The sequence below is a fragment of the Aquarana catesbeiana genome, linkage group LG01 (genome assembly GCF_042186555.1).
Source record: "Aquarana catesbeiana isolate 2022-GZ linkage group LG01, ASM4218655v1, whole genome shotgun sequence".
Taxonomy (NCBI): Eukaryota; Metazoa; Chordata; class Amphibia; order Anura; family Ranidae; genus Aquarana; species Aquarana catesbeiana.
In genome coordinates, this window is record NC_133324.1 from 815,845,435 (window position 1) to 815,853,912 (window position 8,478).

Sequence of the window (8,478 nt, forward strand, 5' to 3'; positions counted from 1 at the left end):
ACTGTATTCAGTTTAGCTAGATTGTTCCTGTTATTCTCTTCTTACTACTGACAGGCAGGCAGGTATTTTTACAGTATTTACAGCTACCTGAAGAAAATTGCTGGTGTTCTTCTGATCCTAATAGTCCTATTAGCTACAGTATTTACAGTTAGTGTAGTGCGTCCTCTGCACAGTGTGCACCTAAAGCTACCTGAAGAAAATTAATGATCTTCTGATCCTATTAGTACAGTACCGCAGGCAGATGCAGTATTTACAAGTTAGTGTAGTGCTCCCTCTGCACAGTGTGCACCTAAAGCTGCCTGAAGAAAATTAGTGGTGTTCTTCTGATCCTATTAGTACAGTACCGCAGGCAGCTGCAGTATTTACAAGTTAATGTAGTACGCCCTCTGCACAGTGTGCACCTAAAGCTACCTGAGGAAAATTAGTGGTGTTCTTCTGATCCTATTAGTACAGTACCGCAGGCAGTTGCAGTATTTACAAGTTAGTGTAGTGCGCCCTCTGCACAGTGTGCACCTAAAGCTACCTGAAGAAAATTAGTGGTATTCTTCTGATCCTATTAGTACAGTACCACAGGCAACTGCAGTATTTACAAGTTAGTTTAGTGTGTCCTCTGCACAGTGTGCACCTAAAGCTACCTGAAGTAAATTAGTGGTGTTCTTCTGATCCTATTAGTACAGTACCACAGGCAGCTGTAGTATTTACAAGTTAGTGTAGTGCGTCCTCTGCACAGTGTGCACCTAAAGCTACCTGAAGAAAATTAGTGGTGTTCGTCTGATCCTATTAGTACAGTACCACAGGCAGCTGTAGTATTTACAAGTTAGTGTAGTGCGTCCTCTGCACAGTGTACATCTAAAGCTACCTGAAGAAAATTAGTGGTGTTCTTCTGATCCTATTAGTACAGTACCGCAGGCAGCTGCAGTATTTACAATTTAGTTTAGTGCGTCCCCTGCACACTGTGCACCTAAACCTACCTGAAGAAACTTAGTGGTGTTCTTCTGATCCTATTAATACCACAGGCAGGCAGCTACAGTATTTACAAGTTAGTGTAGTGCGTCCTCTGCACAGTGTGCACCTAAAGCTACCTGGAGACAATTGCTGTTGTTCTGCTCCTATTAATACCACAGGCAGGCAGCTACAGTATTTACAGTTAGTGTACTGTGTCCTCTGCACAGTGTGCACCTAAAGCTACCTGAAGAAAATTAGTGGTGTTCTTCTGATCCTATTAGTACAGTACCGCAGGCAGCTGCAGTATTTACAATTTAGTGTAGTGCGTCCCCTGCACAGTGTGCACCTAAAGCTACCTGAAGAAAATTAGTGGTGTTCTTCTAATCCTATTAATACCACAGGCAGGCAGCTACAGTATTTACAGTTAGTGAAGTGCGTCCTCTGCACAGTGTGCACCTAAAGCTACCTGGAGACAATTGCTGTTGTTCTGCTCCTATTAATATCACAGGCAGGCAGCTATAGTATTTACAGTTAGTGCACTGTGTCCTCTGCACAGTGTGCACCTAAAGCTACCTGAAGTAAATTAGTGGTGTTCTTCTGATCCTATTAGTACAGTACCACAGGCATCTGTAGTATTTACAAGTTAGTGTAGTGCGTCCTCTGCACAGTGTGCACCTAAAGCTACCTGAAGAAAATTAATGGTGTTCGTCTGATCCTATTAGTACAGTACCACAGGCAGCTGTAGTATTTACAAGTTAGTGTAGTGCGTCCTCTGCACAGTGTGCATCTAAAGCTACCTGAAGAAAATTAGTGGTGTTCTTCTGATCCTATTAGTACAGTACCACAGGCAGCTGCAGTATTTACAATTTAGTTTAGTGCGTCCCCTGCACACTGTGCACCTAAACCTACCTGAAGAAACTTAGTGGTGTTCTTCTGATCCTATTAATACCACAGGCAGGCAGCTACAGTATTTACAAGTTAGTGTAGTGCGTCCTCTGCACAGTGTGCACCTAAAGCTACCTGGAGACAATTGCTGTTGTTCTGCTCCTATTAATACCACAGGCAGGCAGCTACAGTAATTACAGTTAGTGTACTGTGTCCTCTGCACAGTGTGCACCTAAAGCTACCTGAAGAAAATTAGTGGTGTTCTTCTGATCCTATTAGTACAGTACCGCAGGCAGCTGCAGTATTTACAATTTAGTGTAGTGCGTCCCCTGCACAGTGTGCACCTAAAGCTACCTGAAGAAAATTAGTGGTGTTCTTCTGATCCTATTAATACCACAGGCAGGCAGCTACAGAATTTACAAGTTAGTGTAGTGCGTCCTCTGCACAGTGTGCACCTAAAGCTACCTGGAGACAATTGCTGTTGTTCTGCTCCTATTAATATCACAGGCAAGCAGCTATAGTATTTACAGTTAGTGCACTGTGTCCTCTGCACAGTGTGCACCTAAAGCTACCTAAAGAAACTTAGTGGTGTTCTTCTGATCCTATTAATACCACAGGCAAGCAGCTACAGTATTTACAGTTAGTGTAGTGCGTCCTCTGCACAGTGTGCACCTAAAGCTACCTGGAGACAATTGCTGTTGTTCTGCTCCTATTAATACCACAGGCAGGCAGCTACAGTATTTACAGTTAGTGTACTGTGTCCTCTGCACTGTGTGCACCTAAAGCTACCTGAAGAAAATTAGTGGTGTTCTTCTGATCCTATTAGTACAGTACTGCAGGCAGCTGCAGTATTTACAATTTAGTGTAGTTAGTCCCCTGCACAGTGTGCACCTAAAGCTACCTGAAGAAAATTAGTGGTGTTCTTCTGATCCTGTTAATACCACAGGCAGGCAGCTACAGTATTTACAGTTAGTGTAGTGTGTCCTCTGCACAGTGTGCACCTTAAGCTACCTGGAGACAATTGCTGTTGTTCTGCTCCTATTAATTCCACAGGCAGGCAGTTACAGTATTTACAGTTAGTGTACTGCATCCTCTGCACAGTGTGCATCTAAAGCTACCTGAAGACAATTGCTGTTGTTCTGCTCCTATTAATACCACAGGCAGGCAGTTACAGTATTTACAGTTAGTGTACTGCGTCCTCTGCACAGTGTGCACCTAAAGCTACCTGAAGACAACTGCTGGTGTTCTCATACTAATAATACTACAGGCAGGCAGTTGATTCTGCTAGCTGCAGTATCAGTATATATATATATATCCCAGCTTTGTGCAGCTACATCTCACTGCAGGCCATTAGTATGTCTGGAAGGCCAACAAGGAGAGGCAGACAGTCACAAGCCAATAAAAGAGGGCAAGCAGGCTCTGTGTCTAGAGGCAACAGTGCTGGTCGTGGAGACGGTGCATCCTCATCAGCACGTGGCCGTGGGACACGCTTATCTTTTTTTTCGGCAGCTGACCGTGTTGAGGCGCAACATACGGAAGACTTGGTAGAGTGGATGACCAAGCCGTCCTCATCCTTCTCATTTTCTCTCACCCAGGCTCAGGGTACTTTGTCTGGCAAAGCAGCTGCCAACGCGGCCTCTTCCCTCGGCTAAATGGCATCAGTCACTCCTTCCCTAGCCCCACCATGCCCTCCTGAGGAGTCCCGCGAACTGTTTGACCACAGTGTTGGGTACATGCTCCAGGAGTGGGGATGAGTCGAACCCCCCCCCCCGGTTCGGTTTGCACCAGAACCTGCGAACTGACCGAAATTTTGCACGAACGTTAGAACCCCTTTGACGTCTATGGGACTCGAACGTTCAAAATCAAAAGTGCTCATTTTAAAGGCTAATTTGCATGGTATTGTCCTAAAAAGGGTTTGGGGGCCCGGGATCTGCCCCAGGGGACATGTATCAATGCAAAAAAAAAAGTTTTAAAAACGGACGTTTTTTTCGGGAGCAGTGATTTTAATGATGCTTAAAGTAAAAAAAAGTGAAATATTCCTTTAAATATCGTACATGGGGGGTGTCTATAGTATGCCTGTAAAGTGGTGCGTGTTTCCCGTGCTTAGAACAGTCCCTGCACAAAATGACATTTTTAAAGGAATAAAAGTAATTTAAAACTGCTTGCGGCTTTAATGTAATGTCGGGTCCTGGCAATATGGATGAAAAGTGAGACAAACGGCATGGGTACCCCCCAGTCCATTACCAGGCCCTTTGGGTCTTGTATGGATATTAAGGGGAACCCCACACCTAAATTAAAAAAAGAAAGGTGTGGGGCCCCCAGGCCCTATATACTCTGAACAGCAGTATACAGGTGGTGCAAACAAGACAGGGACTGTAGGTTTGTTGTTAAGTAGAATCTGTTTGTAATTTTGAACTGGTACATTTTTAACGTGTTTAGCTCCAGTCAAAAAATCTATTTTAAGCTTTTTGGAAAACATAGGGAAAGGTTATCACTCCTGTGACATTTGTTTTGTTGTTGGTGCTCCTCTTCAGAAGATTTTACCTCACTTTTTGTCCCAATGACAAATGTTTTTTGAAAATTTGGGGTTTTTAGTGAAACATGGATTGGTGATAAAGCATCAGTATAAAGGAGAAAAGTTTTTCCCATATTAACTCTTACAGGAGATAATTTCCCTTCCAAAGGGTAGATTTCATCTCACTTCCTGTTGTCTCCTTCCGTTTGCAAGTAGAAGTCGTTTGTAAGTTGGATGTTTGAAAGCAATTTTGCCAAGCTAGCATTCAACCGCTGGGCATGTGGATGGCTGGGAGCGAACTTCTTTTTGCGGTGCAGCAGCTGGGGCAGGAAAATTTGCCTGGTACAATCTGACGTTGGTGTACCAATAGCAGATTGCCCGCAAGTACTTGACTGTGACACACCTAATTCTACACCTTCATTCCTCTCAGTGCAGGTCTCAGAGAGGACTGAAGGTATAGTGGGGTTTAAGATCCCAGCTGATGAGGAGTAAGGAGAGGTCCTCTTTGTTTTTTGGTGTGGGTCTTTTAGGTACGCTTGCCAACAAACTGCATGGCAGGTCAACATATGTCTGGTCAAGCATGTGGTGCCCAAGCGGGAGATGTTTTGGCCACACGAGATACGCTTGAGACATATGTTGCAAATAGCAGTGGTGGGATCTGATGCACTCGTCTCAAAAAAGGCCCACACCAAAGAACTTTTGGAATAACGCACAGAGACAGCAGCGCCCTGCACATGTGGAGCTCTGAGGTGTGATGCAGTCAGTGTGCTGCCCCTGGAGGGCATCCTGCCTCATCAGTGATGTGCCTCCTCCTCCTCTCTCCTATCAGGCACCCACGTTTAGTCAGTCACCTCATCATCCCCTCCCTCCTCATCACTGGAGCAAACCTGGCAGTATGATGCAGCAGGGGGAACTGCCAGATTGCTATCCTTCTTGGGCACCCCCTCTGTCCGTGCTCACGTTACTGCCTTCATCTAGCTCAGTATCATCATCAGAGCCTTCTAAACGCTGGGCATCCTCCTGGAGCATGTACCCAACACTGTGGTCAAACAGTTCAAGGGACTCCTCAGGAGGACATGGTGGGGCTAGGGAAGGAGTGACTGATGTCACTGAGCCAAGGGAAGAGGCCGCGTTGGCAGCTGCTTTGCCAGACAAAGTACCCTGAACATGGGTGAGAGAGGATGAGGAGGATGATGACGGCTTGGTCATCCACTCGACCAAGTCTTCTGCATGTTGCGGCTCAACATGGCCAGCTGCCGAAAAAAAGGCCAAGCATGTCCCATGGCCACGTGTTGATGAGGATGCACCGTGTCCACGACCAGCACTGTTGCCTTTAGACACAGAGCCTGTTTGCCCTCTTTTATTGGCTTGACTGTCTGCCTCTCCTTGTTGGCCTTCCAGACATACTAATGGCCTGCAGTGAGATGTAGCTGCACTAAGCTGGGATATATAATATATATATATATATATATATATATATACTGATACTGCAGCTAGCAAAATCAACTGCCTGCCTGTAGTATTATTAGTATGAGAACACCACCAATCTTCTACAGGTAGCTTTAGCTGAACACTGTGCAGAGGTCGCATTACACTAACTTGTAGCTTTAGCTGAACACTGTGCAGAGGACGCACTACACTAACTTGGAGCTTTAGCTGAACACTGTGCAGAGGATGCACTACACTAACGTTTAAATAATGTAGCTGCCTGCGGTAGTGATAGGATCAGGAAAACACCACCAACCTTCTACAGGTAGCTATAGCTGAACACTGTGCAGAGGTCGCACTACACTAACGTGTAATTAATGTAGCTGCCTGCGGTAGTGATAGGATCAGGAAAACACCACCAACCTTCTACAGGTAGCTTTAGTTGAACACTGTGCAGAGGTCGCACTACACTAACGTGTAAATAATGTAGCTGCCTGCGGTAGTGATAGGATCAGGAAAACAACACCAACCTTTTTTTTTTACTTAAACACGTTTTCTTTTATTGAAAATATATTCGATACATATACATCCATACATTTCTTATATAAAAGAAAAAAGGATAAAAACTGCAAACAGTACAGTGTATATTATCAAACAGTTTGCTATGACTTCCCCCAAATTCCAAGTATAGATAGATGCTACTTCTATATATTATATTACCATCAGCATTCTAGATATATTCCAGCAATGTACATGTCGTGTCCCTCTAGTAATCGCTTCTCCCTCCAACATAGTTTTAACAAAAAAAAAAAAAAGTTATTGGTCTATGTGTTCTATTGTAACAGCCTTTATATTTTTCAGTGTCATTCATAGGTTTCAGGTGCCTTAAGCCACTTTTCCCAGACTTTTTCATATTTAGTGGGACACCCTCTATGTGTGTATATGAGTTTCTTATAGGGTAATACTGTATTTACTTCTGTAATCCAGTGCGCTAGTTCTGGAGGATCAGGCCTCATCCAAAGCCTAGCTATAACTTTTCTTGCAGAAAAAAGTGTTTCATGAAGAAACACCTTTTGAAATTTGTTAATCTCTGTGTTTGGGAAAATTCCCAGAACACGCAGTTTGGGCTGTAATGTGACAGGGGAGCCCATTGTATCATGTAGGAATCTCACTACCTGGGTCCAGAAAGCCTGAATCCTCGGGCATTGCCATATTAGGTGAAAGAAAGTGCCCACTACTTGATTGCACAGTGTACATGTGGCAGGTTGATTCTGTTTATATCTGGAGATTCTATATGGTGTGAGGTAGGATCTGCGCAATATGAAAATCTGAGTTAATCAATCTGATAACTTAGGGGATACTATTTTGCAAGCATCTAGAGCATCACTCCATTCATCATCTTCCATACTACCCACCTCCACCTCTCTCTCCCACCTAGATTTCAGTGCATATGCTATTTTGGTCGCTGATGGTGTTGTCAGCATAAGATAGAATTGGGAAATCAATTTTTTTGGGTCTGGGTATTTCACAGATTCCATGAGAGGATTACGTGCTGAGACAAGATCATCTGATGGAAATTGTGATCGAAAGGCGTGGTGGAGCTGTAGGTATCTGAAAAATAAATGGTTTGGAAGCGTAAACTCAGTTTGCAGCCTATCAAAGCTCTTCAACTTTCCATTACTGACAATGTGGGACAGGTAGAACATCCCCCTTGAGCTCCACACCTCACTGTCCGGGATCAGACAGAACTCAGACATTATGCCATAAAGTAGTAAAATCGTGTATTGCTGGTATGCTCAGCTTATCAGAAGCTAGCTTCCAGATCTTTCTATATTGATACAAAAGTGATCTACGGTTATCTGTCCTCGCAACCCCTTTTACTCCCCCTGTTATCATCACCATTGAATCCTGGGTCTGCCTAGACCACTCTGGACATAAGAAACTGAGGAATCTCTCCTTTATCTACCTTATCAACATGGAAAATTTGTGCCAGTTGGGCTGCCAAATAGTACATGTTGAAATCCGGAAGGGCCATACCAGCTAGATCAGTGGGGTTCTTTAATTTATGCCAGGACAGTTTGTGCCTATTATTGCCCCATATGAATGGTTTTAAGATAGCTTCTATTACCTTAAAATGTCTAAGAATTAAATATACTGGAGAGTGCCAGACCATGTATAAAATTTTGGGTAAGAGAACCATTTTTGTCAGGTTTATACGACCCATTACTCCCAAGGGTAGGCAAGCCCATATCTGAGTCTTTTGTCTGATCATTTCATATAGTGGGTCTATATTTAATGGTACATAATCTGCTGGGTCTCTAGTCAGCCGTACCCCCAGGTATTAAATAGTATCTACCCTCTGCAAAGGTAACAAGGCTCTATTCCTAGGTGGCAGGAAACTGTCCAAGGGTAGTATCTGTGACTTGTCCCAATTTATTCGAAGGCCGGAAAACGTACCAAATTGTTTAATTAAATCTAGAACTAGCGGTAGGGCATTGTCTGAATCACCTAGGTATAATAGTGTGTCATCCACGTACATACTGATATTTTCCATCACCTCCCCTCTACCAAGTCCCATAACACCAGGATGTGCTTGAATAGCTATCCCGAGTGGCTCTGCCGCCAGCGCATAAAGCAGCGGCGACAGAGGACACCCCTGTCTCGTACCCCTGGTCAAGGAAAACCGTCCAGAAGTCCATCCATTA